Raw genomic sequence first — 15,650 nt, forward strand, 5'->3', positions numbered from 1 at the left:
CGTTATTGGTCATTGTCGAGTAGGCCGCATCGGCCGCTGCTGGTGTTCACATTAACTATTAGAGTAGCTCCTTATGTCTACAAGCTTGATGATGGAAGCGAGCAAGTCATTGACAAGCATGACGTTGTGTTTGATTTTAACATTTCCGATATGTCATGGGTTAGCTTCAATGAAGTTGTGGCACAACATATCAAAATGGGGATTGGCCAAGAGGTGCGGTTGTTTGCATTAGACACCGTTGAGAGCACTGTTGATCTTGTACTTAATGGTCAACAATTTAATTCACACTTTATTGGCAATCATTGGGACTTTGAGGCCAAGAAATCATTTCTGTTAGCTGAGGTTGTTACATTGGAGGCACCCAATGCAAAGAAAGTAGGAAAGAAGAAGGCTCCCAAAAAGCCAACTGCTCCAAAAAATCCCGTAAAACCACCAGCTCCTAAAAAACCAGCTGCCCCCAGAAAGCCAAGTGCTCCTAGAAAACCCCAAAACCCACCAGCTCCCAAAAAGCCAAGTGCTGCTAGTAAGAAGGCAGCAACAAACACTTCTGTAGAATGCAGTGCTAGCTCATCTATGGTTGTTGATAATTCAAACTTGTCAGCTTTTGAGTTGGCACAGCCAATGGGGAGTCAGTATAGAGTTTTTCCAGATGATATGGAGTTTTCACCGGATGATGTTGACCACCCAGCTACAATGCAATTTCAAAGTGTTTGTGATGTGGTTGATAGTAGTGAGAGATGTGAGTCCTCTGTGCTTACCCAGGAAGAACCACCCACAGATTGGAGCTTGATTGAGATAGCTCCACCCATATGTGATGACAATATGTGCGATCCTCTTGGTATCAACGATGTCGACATTCCCATAACCGAAGAGAATATGTGTGATATTCTTGGTATCAACGATGAGGTGTTCTCCGAGCCACCACCTTCTCCACCTAGTGAGGAAGTTTACATGACCGATGAGGAGGATCGTCAACTTTTCATTGAGGCTGCCATTCCTGTTGATGATAGTGTGCCACCAGAGGAGGATATTGCATATGACAAAGAGAACCCGCAGATGTATCTTGGTGCTTTGTTTCCTTCAATGAAAGATTTTAGGATGGCTATCAGACAATATGCAATTAAAAGGGAAATTGACATTTGGGGATATAAGACTGATAAGAAAGGGTATCTTGGCAAATGTAGAGCCAAGGGTTGTCCATGGAGGATTACAGCTAGAATAAGGACTGATGGACAAAGCATAAGGGTACTAACGTTTTATTTAAGCATTGTTATTGTTGCTGTTTTTTCTATGTTTTTCATAAGTTTTTCCTATGTTGTGATGTGTTTCATCTTGTATTGCAGGTTACCAAGATTTCCATGAAGCACAAGTGCTCCTCTACTGGTAGAATAAAAAGCAGCATGCCATATCAAGGATGGGTAGCATAAAGGACTGTACCCATTATACAGAGTGACCCTACTATTGGATGCAAAGAGCTGTTGGGGCATTTGGAAGATACATATGGCACAACCATTTAGTATCATACAGTGTGGAAAGGCAAAGATATAGCACAGAAATAGATATATGGTAGCATGAGGCAGAGTTTTCAATATTTGTTTAACTTCAAAGCAGAAGTTGAGAAGAGATCCCCAGGCAGCATTGTAGAGGTGGATATTGAAGGAAATATGCCCTAGAGGCAATACTAAAGTTATTATTTATTTCCTTATATCATGATAAATGTTTATTATTCATGCTAGAATTGTATTAACCGGAAACATAATACTTGTGTGAATACATAGACAAACAAAGTGTCACTAGTATGCCTCTACTTGACTAGCTCGTTAATCGAAGATGGTTATGTTTCCTAACCATAGACATGAGTTGTCATTTGATTAACGGGATCACATCATTAGGAGAATGATGTGATTGACATGACCCATTCCATTAGCTTAGCACACGATCGTTTAGTATGTTGCTATTGCTTTCTTCATGACTTATACATGTTCCTATGACTATGAGATTATGCAACTCCCGTTTACTGGAGGAACACTTTGTGTGCTACCAAACGTCACAACGTAACTGGGTGATTATAAAGGTGCTCTACAGGTGTCTCCAAAGGTACATGTTGGGTTGGCGTATTTCGAGATTAGGATTTGTCACTCCGATTGTCGGAGAGGTATCTCTGGGCCCTCTCGGTAATGCACATCACTTAAAGCCTTGCAAGCAATACAACTAATAAAGTTAGTTGCAAGATGATGTATTACAGAACGAGTAAAGAGACTTGTCGGTAACGAGATTGAACTAGGTATTGACATACCGACGATCGAATCTCGGGCAAGTAACATACCGATGACAAAGGGAACAAACGTATGTTGTTATGCGGTCTGACCGATAAAGATCTTCGTAGAATATGTAGGAGCCAATATGAGCATCCAGGTTCCGCTATTGGTTATTGACCGAAGACGTGTCTCGGTCATGTCTACATTGTTCTCGAACCTGTAGGGTCCGCACACTTAACGTTACGATGACAGTTTCATTATGAGTTTATATATTTTGATGTACCGAAGGTTGTTGGGAGTCCCGGATGTGATCACGGACTTGACGAGGAGTCTCGAAATGGTCGAGACATAAAAATCGATATATTGGACGACTATATTTGGACAATACCGGATCACCGGGAGGTTATAGGAACCCCCCGGGAGGTATATGGGCCTTATTGGGCCTTAGTGGAAAGGAGGGGAAAGGAGCAAGGGAGGGGGCGCGTCCCCCCAAGCCCAATCCGAATTGGGAAGGGGGGCCGCCCCCCTTTCCTTCCTCCCTCCTTCCTCTTCCTTCCCTCTCCTACTCCTAATAGGAAAAAGGGGAGTCCTACTCCCTGTGGGAGTTGGACTCCCCCCTAGGGCGCGCCACCCTCCTTAGCCGGCCCCCTCCTCCACTCCTTTATATACGGGGGCAAGGGGGCACCCCATAGACACAATAGTTGATCATTGATCTCTTAGCCGTGTGCGGTGCCCCCCTCCACCATAGTCCTTGATAATATTGTAGCGGTGCTTAGGCAAAGCCCTGCGACGGTAAAACATCAAGATCGTCACCACGCCGTCGTGCTGACGGAACTCATCCCCGACACTTTGCTGGATCGGAGTCCGGGGATCGTCATCGAGCTGAATGTGTGCTAGAACTCGGAGGTGCTGTAGTTTCGGTGCTTGATCGGTCGGGCCGTGAAGACGTACGACTACATCAACCGCGTTGTGCTAACGCTTCCGCTTCCGGTCTACGAGGGTACGTAGATAACACTCTCCCCTCTCGTTGCTATGCATCACCATGATCTTGCGTGTGCGTAGGATTTTTTTTTAAATTACTACGTTCCCCAATAGATATGAAGATGGTTCACGGTATTGTTCGCTTTAATCGATTCTTTATGGCTCTTAAACCTTGCATTGATGGCTTTAAAGTTGGTTGTAGACCATATCTCAGTATAGATTCAACTGCACTCACCGGTAAATGGAGAGGTCACTTAGCAGCTTGTACAGCATTAGATGGGCATATTGGATGTATCCTCTAGCATTTGCATTCATTGATGGTGAAACCGATGAAAATTGGACATGGTTCATGTCACAACTAAACAGGGCATTAGGTCCTGTTTCCCCTTTAGCTATATGCACAAATGCATGTAAAGGTTTAGAGAATGCAGTCAAAAAAATATTCCCTCATGCAGATCAAAGAGAGTGTTTTAGGCATCTCATGGCTAACTTCTCTAAAAAGTTCCAAGGAGATGTGTTTGGCAGAATGTGGCCAGCTGCTAGGGCATATAGGCCACAAGTTTTTAACTACCACATGAATAAAATCCTAGCAGAAGCACCTGATGTGCATGAGTATCTCTCAAGGTACCATAGCTTAAAATGGATGAGATGCATGTTTGACCTCTCAATTAAATGTGATTACATCAATAATAACCTTGCTGAGTCTTTTAATGGTTGGATTAAAGATTACAAAGAGTTGCCACCTGATGAGCTAGCTGACACTCTTAGAGAGCTAGTCATGAAATTTCGTGAGAAAAGGAGAAAGATTGGAATGAAACTGAAAGGAAAAATTATTCCAACCATCATCCAACAGATTCATAATAGGACAAGGGGACTTAAACATTTGAAAGTTGGGAAATCTGGAGTTGCAAGTTGTGAGGTGAGGGATACAAGTAAATACAACTTGCGACATGTTGTGAAAACTGCCCAAAGCGAGTGCACGTGCTTGGAGTGGCAGCACACAGGGAAGCCTTGTGAGCATGCACTTGCTTTCTTGCTGGATAGAAGGAACCCCAAATGGGAGGATTACGTGCATGACTATTTCTCTCTAGAGAAGTTTAGGGCAGCATATGCTGGAGAGGTTGAGCCATTGGCAGATAGGTCTCAATGGTCACATGTACAATTTCCGTTTGACATGGAGGCTCCATTAGACAAGAAAAGAGGTGTTGGAAGGACTAGAAAAAACAGGTACAAGAGCTTCCTCGAAGGTGGAGATGGTGGTCCTAAAAAGAAGAAAGAACCAAAATAGCTAGGCAGCAAGAATAGATGCAAAAGATGCCACATTTTAGGCCACAGGCAGTCCACCTGTCCGCTGAATGGACCAAGGCCAAGGTACGTGTGATGATTTATGTTTATTTCATCACTTGTAATGATCAATGTTTATTTCATCACTTATTTTACTGTGTACTACCACTAGTGCAGAACCGGGCAACAGCACCGGTTCGTAAGGCCCTTTAGTGCCGGTTCCATAACCGGCACTAAAGTGTGGGCACTAAAGGCCCCCCCCTTTAGTACCAGTTCAGCACGAACCGGTGCTAAAGGGCAAACACGTGGCACGAGCCAGCTCCGTGGGCGCGTAGGACATTAGTACCGGTTGGTAACACCAACCGGTACTAAATGTTTTGGTGTGTTTTGGTTTTTTTACTTTAATTATGTGTTTTCAATTTAATTTAGTGATTGTTTTACATTATAATGAGTTGTTAAATCATTAGGTGATTAGTTTGACTGGATGCGTGTGGATCCTAGCTAAGTCATCAAGTATATGTCATATCCATATTACATATACTTGATCACCTACTTAAGTGATCGAGGTAATATGGATATGGCATATATATACTTGATCACTTAGCTAGAATCCATCCAGTTGAAACTAATATGCAATTTCTTTCATAAATGATATAATAACTCATCATCATCATATTAATTAATATAAAAACTCTTGCATCATATATATCATCACCAACGGTTTTCATAGCAAAGATATCATCGAGTTCAACATGGTAATGATATTATAAGAGTTCATAACACCACAAAAGCAAATCACTGTTTGAGATTAAGTTCAGGACGAAGAACACGGACATGAGAGGACAAGTACTAAGAGCATGAACTAGCTAATTAATCACTCCTGCTGCTCTCTCTCAGGTAAAATAGCATAGAACATGTATAGCTTTGCTGATTCATCATATTGGAGCATGCAGATGAGCCTGTCTCCTAATCGTGGGTCGCGCTTCTGATTGCTGCCCCCTAGTACTTCTCTGTGATCGTTCACAATTTTGCTCCAGTCTTTTACTATTAAGCATTCCTCGCTATTAGAAATCCTGAATGCACTAAAGTGCATTGTAGGATATATTGGCTGTAAGCTAACAATATTCATGGTACCTTTAGTCTCGATCCAATCAGGCACAACATTCATCGGGAGTCCCTGTTGAAGAACATCGTATAGTAACATACTTAGCAATGAAGTTTAGCTTAAAAAAATAATGTATGCAAAAGATGCACTGAGAAGAAATAGTAGAAATCTTACCATCTTTCCTAAATATATGTGACCATAGTTCAGTACGAACACTATTGGTCGCACGTTTTGAGTACTAACATTTCTAAGTGCAGGAAAGAAGTTTGTCTTGACAGCATCAAGATCCTCAAGCCATGAAACATAATGACTTGTCTCCTCGCAGTTTAGTTCAGCTCCGGGACAGTGGATGGTCCTGTCTACCAAGCGCCGAACATGTTTGCTTGACTGGAAGTAAGCTGTCAATATTAATTGAGATCTATTAATTATATAACTGGTTCAAATAATCTCATATCGAAGACATAAATATGGTTGAGAAACTTACATAATGGTAGAACTGGAGGCGTCTGCACATCGACCCAGATGTCTCTATTACCTTCAATATCATCTTCCGGACGAATATCAAAGGTGATAACCATATCAGGCTCAAATGCATAAGCCTTGCATAGTGCTTGCCAAGTTTTGCATTCAAAATAGGTGTATGTGTCCACATTGTATAATTTGACGTTGAAGGTATAACCATGCTCGGTCTTCAAGTAAACTCTTTTTACCTCCATAGTTTCGTTAGGACTGAAACCTATCTTATCCAAGACAAAAATTCTTGCATGGCAGGGGATACACTAGTAGAATAGTGAAAAATTAAAATTAAAAGGTGAAGCAAAATGAAGCATAAGTCATGCTTAATTACGAAAAAAGACTTGTCGTTGTGACTTACTGTATCCACTTCAAAGTTCTCATCCAGCTTGATGTTGAAGCGTCTATCATCAACTAGAAAATTTTGGCCGCACAGGCCGCACTGGTCTTCGCAGTATTCACACATAATGAAATCGTGTTCGTCGTCAGACGACATTCCTATGTTCATAGGTGAAACATTAAACACTTATTAGTTCTATTAATTCAACTAATTCTGTTAATTCAACTAGTTCAACTAAGCACTTACGAAAAATATACCTAATTAATTAAACTAATTCAACTAACTAGTTCAACTAATTAATTAAACTAATTCATCTAATATCTAACATATATGTTCATATATAGGTGAAACATTAAACACTTACTAGTTCTATTAATTCAACTAAGCATTTACTAAAAATAAACTAGTTCTATTAATTTCTTACTAAAATAAAGTAGGTAGTTCTATATAGTAATATTTTGATTAGATCATCAAATCTCATATACCTAAATTTTCTTACTAAAAATAAACTTGTTCTATTAATTTTCATACTAAAAATAAACTAGTTATATTAATTCAACTAGTTCAAATAATCTCATATATATACCTAATTAATATCTAGCTATACTAATTCAACTAGTTCAATTTGTTCTAATTCATGTAAAATATATTTGACATTAATATTTAACATCTTTTCCATATAATTCATCTAACCATTAACATTCTAACATTATTATCTACGTAATTTATCTAACATTGATCTAAACAACAGAAAATAGAAAATAAGTAAAAATTAACAATGTGTGTGTATGTGTGTGTGTACGTACGACCGGAGGACGGCGGCGTACGGGCGGCGGCGGGCGACGACGGGGGGACGGGCGCGGCGGGAGAGAGGCGGCGGCGACGTACGGGGGGACGGGCGCGGCGGGCGAGAGGCGGCGGCGACGTACGGGCGCGGCGGGGGCGACGGGTCGGGCGGTGACGGCGACGGGCGGCAGGGGCGGCGAGGGCGGCGCGCGATGGGGCGACGGGCGCGCGGCGAAGAAGTTTGGATCGAGAAGAACTACTGGTGGTCGATGAACTAATTTTTTCATAGGTTCCATATATATAGGAGGGGTCTTTAGTGCCGGTTGGAGCCACCAACCGGTACTAAAGGCCAATTTTCGCAAGGCCAAGGGGCGGGAAACGGCCCCTTTAGTACCGGTTCGTGCCACGAACCGGTACTAAAGACCCCCCCTTTAGTACCGGTTGGCGGGGGCGGCGAGGGCGGCGCGCGATGGGGCGACGGGCGCGCGGCGAAGAAGTTTGGATCGAGAAGAACTACTGGTGGTCGATGAACTAATTTTTTCATAGGTTCCATATATATAGGAGGGGTCTTTAGTGCCGGTTGGAGCCACCAACCGGTACTAAAGGCCAATTTTCGCAAGGCCAAGGGGCGGGAAACGGCCCCTTTAGTACCGGTTCGTGCCACGAACCGGTACTAAAGACCCCCCCTTTAGTACCGGTTGGAGCGACCAACCGGTACTAAAGGTTGTGCGCTGCCACCGGCGGTGCACAATGTTTAGTCCCACCTCGCCGAGCGAAGGGCAGCCGCACTGGTTTATAAACCCAGCCGCAGCTGCTCCTTCAAGCTTCTCTATATAGCAGGCTTCTGGGCCTAATTAACTAGGGCGCGCTGCCCTGTGAGCCTGCTGGCCCTTCTGGGCCTGCATTTGCACACCCTAGGTCTGGCAGGCCCACTGGGCAGCGCGCCAACAAATTTTTTATATAGTTTTTTTGCATTATTTATTTTCTTCTATTTATTTTTGAGTAGTTTTTTATATAGTTTTTTCTTTTCTGCATTATTTATTTTCTTCTATTTATTTTTGAGTAATTTTTTTGTATAGTTTTTTTATTTTCTGTATTATTTCTTTTCTTCTATTTATTTTCTTCTGGAAATTGAATGCTGCATACTGAACAATTAGGTAAATGACCGAAAAACAACAAATGATGTCAGAACATGTTGGAAATTGATGACGTCGCTTTGAATGCTGCATACTGAACACAAAAGAAGTCCGGAGTTCAAATAAGTTTAAAAAACATTGAAGTGGCCGTGTAACAGATGAGTTCTCGTCCGAAACCCTGATACTCCGAAAGAGTATGTCCAGTTTGTACATGAACTGCGTCCAGTTTTTGCCGTGACCCTCTCTACTCTTTCGCGCATGCTATGCGGGTGATATGATGATACCATGCCAAGTTTCAACATTTTCAGGATTCATTTTGTAGCGATTTTCAATTTCACGGTCATTTAGCTCTCTAAACAATTAGGTAAATGACCGAAAAACAACAAATGATGTCAGAACATGTTGGAAATTGATGACGTCGCTTTGAATGCTGCATACTGAACACAAAAGAAGTCTGGAGTTCAAATAAGTTTAAAAAACATTGAAGTGACCGTGTAACAGATGAGTTCTCGTCCGAAACCCTGATACTCCGAAAGAGTATGTCCAGTTTGTACACGAAGTGCGTCCAGTTTTTGCCGTGGACCCTCTCTACTCTTTCGCGCATGCTATGCGGGTGATATGATGATACCATGCCAAGTTTCAACATTTTCAGGATTCATTTTGTAGTGATTTTCAATTTCACGGTCATTTAGCTCTCTAAACAATTAGGTAAATGACCGAAAAACAACAAATGATGTCAGAAATGTTGGAAATTGATGACGTCGCTTTGAATGCTGCATACTGAACACAAAAGAAGTCCGGAGTTCAAATAAGTTTAAAAAACATTGAAGTGGTCGTGTAACAGATGAGTTCTCGTCCGAAACCCTGATACTCTGAAAGGGTTTGTCCAGTTTGTACACGAAGTGCGTCCAGTTTTTGCCGTGACCCTCTCTACTCTTTCGTGCATGCTATGCGGGTGATATGATGATACCATGCCAAGTTTCAACATTTTCAGGATTGATTTTGTAGTGATTTTCAATTTCACGGTCATTTAGCTCTCTAAACAATTAGGTAAATGACCGAAAAACAACAAATGATGTCAGAACATGTTGGAAATTGATGACGTCACTTTGAATGCTGCATACTAAACACAAAAGAAGTCCGGAGTTCAAATAAGTTATTAAAAATAAAAAAGAGGTGCAATGCTGGTTAATTTGCTTCAAGCCATTCGGAATAGTGTAGACTGCACTGCACATAGCTGAGTGCAATCCATGCTATTCCGCAAGGCTTGAAGCTAATCAACATGTAGGTGAGCATTGCAACTCTTCGTCATTGTCTGTGCACTCACGGCTTATAAACCGCTCATACTGCCTCTCTCTTGGCGAGGTGGGACTAAAATTCAGCTTACAAAGAAACTCTAGTACCGGTTCATGGCATGAACCGGTACTAAAGGTCTTCGTGGGGCCCCAGACTGACCATAGTCTGGCACAGCCTCATTAGTACCGGTTCATGGCATGAACCGGTACTAAAGGTTACCCACGAACCGGTACTAATGATGCCCGCCCGCCTAGCCGTTGGAACCGGCACTAATGGTCACATTAGTGCCGGCTCAAATTCAAACCGGCACTAATGTGCTTCACATTTGACCCTTTTTCTACTAGTGTACCTTGTGCAGGAAAAGAAAGAAGAGAGCACCAAGATATCCAGTTGATGATGATGCCTCAGCACCGAAACCTGAAGTGGCAGCCCAACAACCTGAAGTTGTTGTCACTCCCAATAGGCACATGATCACCATGCCACAAAGTCTTCAAGGCAGTCCCAATCCAGTGACAAGAAGGTAACACATCCACATACTACAACAATGTCTATTTTAACTTGCACTCATTACATTTCTCGATACATGCAGCATGTTGGCTTCGACGTTGGCTGATGAGGCAACACATGCAGCAACAGAACTTGATGTGGCTGTCACTCCAACCAGGCACATGCTCACTATGCCACAGAGTCTGCAAGGAAGTCCCAATCCAGTCACAAGAAGGATGTTGGCCATGGCATTGGCTGATGAGGCGTCGCAGCAACCTACCCCAACCGTGGAGGACACCATGATAGCATATGACATGGCCTCAAGCTCGAAAGCTAGAAAGTTGACCCCAAAGAGAAGGAAGTACTAGTGTTGTGCTTATCTTCTCTATGCTTTTGGTTGTAATATGGCAAACTTAGCATCCTTTACTTTGGATGTAACATGGCAGCAACTATTGTGTTATGCTTTTGGTTGTAACATGGCAGTTACAATGGCCTTCTGCTTTTGGTTGTAAAACATGGCAGAAATTATGGCCTTATGGTAGATGGTGTATGATCATGTTAACTGCTTTATTTCGCTATATTGTCTTGATATTGTGTCATGGTGTATGAATATGTTCATTTGGAAATATATGTTTGAATTTTCTATTCTGTGCACACAACAGGCAAAATGCTGTCCAAATTGAGCCAATATGCTGCCCAAAATTTGAACTTTTTTTCGAACAACCCAGAAAAAATTGAAAAAATTACAGTAAATCATTCATATATGTTTGACTAATCTGAGAAAGTTTCATGCAATTTGGATCATTGGTTCAACGGGAAAATGCATCTCAACTTTCAGATTAACTAGTTTGACCACATTTTGACCGAAATTAAAAAGTTGTCAGAAAAAATTGAAAAAAATACAATAAATCATTCATATATGTGTGACTAATCTGAGAAAGTTTCATGCAATTTGGATCATTGGTTCAACGAATCTATGCATTTCAACTAGTTTGAGCAAATTTGGACCAAAACTTGATGAGGAGCAGCAGGGGAAGAAGACTCCAGTGGTAGGGGCAGCAGCGGCAGGGTAGAAGGTGCATGAGGGGAGCAAGAGGGGGCGGCAGCAGCAGGGCAGGAAGGGCCGGCGAGTAGCAGCAAGGACCAGCGAGGAGCGACAGGAAGGTGCAGGAGAGGAGTGGAGTACGAGTTCATCCATCCCCCTGTGTTATGTTTGGATCAGAGAGGTATAAGGGTATATTAGTCCTCTATTTTCTTCACTTATGTTGTCTATTATTTAGAAAGTTTGTTTTTGTGTTGAAAAGTAGCAAAAGATCAAAATCCAAACAAAAAAGTGTCACCAGATCAATTACAAAGTAAGGAGTGGCAAATTATCAAAGTCCAAAGTAAAGAGTGGCAAAAAATCAAATCGCATCGTTCCCACCCGACACTCCTGCCCTGCGAGCAACCAACAGTCGCCAGTCGCCGGTGAGGCCGGCCGCTCGCGAGACCTCCCCGACCGGCGCACCACGCTACTCCAGTGCGTGAGCCCACTCTGTTCGACTGCTACTGCTAGTAGTAGATCCGACCACATCTTCGAGATTAGATTAGGTTCCGCGTCCAAGCTTCAAACTTGCTCTCCGGCCTTTTTTCTCGCGTTGAAACTTCAAGCTTGCTCCATCCGTGTACGGGATGGCTCCGATGCGTGTGCCTCTGGCTGAATCGTACCCGTCGTACGTCGTACGTACTACACCCTCCATTTTAAAATATAATGCGTCCACGTTTTTTAAGATTCAACTTTAACCATAAATTTAACCAACGAGATCGACTGCGACAGGACCAAAAATTATATAATTGAAAACTTTTTTAAAATACGGATTCACTGATATAATTTTTGCTTGTGCCGTAATCGGTTTAGTTAAGCACGGGAACAGACGAAGCGCTCTATTTTGAAATGGAAGACACCGACGAATGTGATGACCGGCCAAACGCATTGTCAGCCTCTGGTGCCAACGAATTCACTGCTGCGCTGTTATTATTTCTTACTACTGGATGAATGACACCCAACTTATGTATGGCGTCGCGGCGTGAAATGACCCAAAAGAGCGTGATCGTCTCAATACTAGTAATAAACATAACAAAATACTGTCCAACTCTTAAGGGAGGGCTGGACCATATTCGAGAAGCTTCAAGACTGACCAACACACGGTTATAAATATTCAGGACATCTGATCAGGTAGCTATCTCGAACTCTTGATCATCTAGTGGATTGCCATGTGCACCGATTAGGACAAATTTATTTATATTAACAAGTACCATAGGAACTGAGTATGACAAATTAAATACATTATCAGACATTAAGAACCGTTCTTGTCAAAACATGTTGTCATGATAAATGGGAGTGTTGGTTAGGAGGATTAATATGTGGATCAGATGAGAGCATCTCCAACACTTGTCCTGAAATAGGGCATTGGAAAACAGTTTCAGCGCACTAAAAAGTGAGATTTAGGGTATCAAGAAAATTTCTTCTCCAAGAGCTGCCTTAAAATAGGGCGCCACTGCTCCAATAGCTGCCTTGAAATGGTGCACCCAAAACGTCTAAACTAAAACTTGATCATTGCATATTCGATGCAAACATCAAGCATTCAAAGTTTTAAAGTCGCAAACTTAACATAGTTTGATTATAAACATGCAAACTTAAACTACGGACAATTACTCTTCGTCACTAAGATTGTCACGGTCAATGTTGTCCTCCTCCTCCTCGTCATCCTCATTGGGCTTACCTCATCTTCCGACTCGACCTTAACCACCCTTGATTTGGAGGCAACTTCGTCCTCCTTCACAACTCATACTCCGCCAATATCAGATGTGGATTTCCCGCGGCGAAAATCGCCATAGCCACCTCATCGTGCCACGGGTGTTGACCTGGTCGAGAACGATACAGGTTTTCCTCTTCTCCTTGCGGGACACGATGTTCGCTTCGGGGCCGATGAACTCCGCGACCTCTCCCGGGATTCGAACTTTGGAAAATTCATCTCGCGTGTCGGCATGGAGAGCCTCCAACACACGATGTAGAATGCATGCATGGTGAGCTCCGCCGTGTCGAACGTCTCGAGCCAATGCCACTTCCCATAGCACGTCAGCTCGGCGGCGTAGTGTCTGGATTGCCGCAGCCGAAAGCTGTGGAAGCCCGTCTTGCTCCTGGCTTGCTGCGCGGTAGCAGCTGATTCCCGTGAGGTGGTGGGGCGGTGGGTGGATCCGGTGGCGGGAGGTGCGGCGGTGGAGGATTTAGTCGGATTTGGTAGTGGCGGATGCGTGGGAGGGCATGCGGCTGCGACGCTAGCTGTCGTGGCCGAAAGCGGACGGATACGTTGGCGGCACCGGCGCTGGAGGGGAAACTGTCATGGGAGGGCTGCGCGTGGAATGTTCAGGATGACGGTTGGCTTGTGCACAACCACGGTTTTGGTTTTGTGGCAGTCACGTGCATGCTGTATTTTTGCGGCAAAAAGGGTTGTTTTTTTAGGCTACCTTAAAATAGGACCACATAATAATTTGAAGACAGGCCAACGGTTGGACCTACGATTTTGGATCAAAATGACGTAAAAAGCGGGGGTGTTAGGCAATTGATGTAAAATAAGGTAGCTGTTGGAGATGCACTCAGGTGGTAACACTGTGTCTCTATGTTTGAGTTGATGGATTAACCGCAAGGATTGAGCCCATACGCTATGCATCTTTGTCATCCTTAACTTATATTTGTCACTCAAAAGTAATCGTGCGTATGCTATGCATCTTCACGGTGACTCGAGAATTTAGCTAGCATGATTTCTCCTAGAAACTTTTACCTAGTGTGCAACAACACATTTAGTCAAACATCATAGTCTTTCTCATGGCATCTTAATTAGTAGCATGGAGTAATGGATTGTTGTGGTACGCTCGTTCATAACCTAACTTGTGGACTTGTGGTTGATAGGTTCATATATAGCCTAGCTTGTGGTTTTAGGGCATCTTTAAGGAAGACCCGTAAAACACCGGTATATGTCCGATCGAACACACTTGTTCACTTTTGCAACCCAACGGGACCTGTATCAATCCCCGAAGCTGTCCGGACATCTAAATTCTGGTATTTTGAAGACAAAAGTAGTGGTGCTTTGCTGGAATCCGGACATGCAATTGACCAATCACATGTATGGTCCCTCTCTTCTCTCTCTCCTCCCATCTGCACATGCATGGTCCCCCTCTTCTCTCTCTCTCGTCCTAACCCACAAATATTTCACCATATGCATGGTCCCCATCTATTTTTTCTCCTCCCACCCGAATACTTTGTATTTAGTGTTGGTTTGCGCTCTTTCGTATCATGTCTGTGGACCACATCCAGACACAAAAACGGACATATACCGGGGAAATTTACGGGTTGGCGTTGGAGATGCCCTTACTCCTACCGCTAACTCATGTGTGTGGTTGCCCATACCACCGGATCATGTGATGTTTGCTTGTCTCATTTTCTTTTCCTGTAGGTTCATGCCTTTTGTTAGCATTAGACACAAGTGCATAGTATCCATTGATTCTATCACCCTAATCCACCTAACCTAGCTTTTGTTATTGGGCCTACACTACATCAGGAAGCAAAACCACTAGAGATGAGAGGTACAACACCTGGTGTTAGTCACTGTAGTATGGTCTATGGTGCCCCTGTCTGTTGTGTCCCACTAGAAAATCTTTCATGTTACGACCAGACCAGAAGCAAGTTGTGCATGTCATCTCTTTTTCTTCTATATAGAAAAATTGTTGGGGTCTTAAGCACTTAATCTTGATCTGTTGAGTCCTTAACATTCTTCACAGTTCTAACACCATCTATGACTTTACCAGACAGAATTGCATAATAAACTCTGGCCTCTCCACATTAAGTTAATGGAGGCACTAATTGGAGGTTGTCCCCCGTACGATGGTATTACGATTGATATTCTCTTCTGCAATAAACACTGGAATCAGTTTTGTTGTGTGCGTCCCTGTTGGTAACAGGAAGAGATAAGGAAAAGGTACCGATGTGACAAAGTGAAGCATATACTCCCTTCCTCCCAAAATAAGTGTCTTGAACTTAGTACAAATTTGCATTAGAGTTAGTACAAAGTTGAGACACTTATTTTGGAACGGATGAAATACTTAACAGAACAAAACAGATACCGATATGACAAAGTGAAGCATAGAACAACTGCCATCTTGACGAAAGCATATACTCAAAAATATAATCGAGGCAAAGCTCATGCCTCTGTTTCAAGAAAAAAAAGTATACTAAAAATTATAATCGAGGCAAAGCTTATGCCTCTGTTTTGAAGGAAAAAATACTCAAAAATTGTTTGTTTTTGCAGCACAAGCATATGGACATTTTATTTCCAATTTAGATATCTCGTGTATTTATATTTGTTCTCGTACTCAAGTAGCGCCTCTATGCGTGAGTACATTAATCAGTGTATCATGGATTATATAGT

This window comes from Triticum urartu, chromosome 4 (genome assembly GCF_003073215.2).
Source record: "Triticum urartu cultivar G1812 chromosome 4, Tu2.1, whole genome shotgun sequence".
NCBI lineage: Eukaryota > Viridiplantae > Streptophyta > Magnoliopsida > Poales > Poaceae > Triticum > Triticum urartu.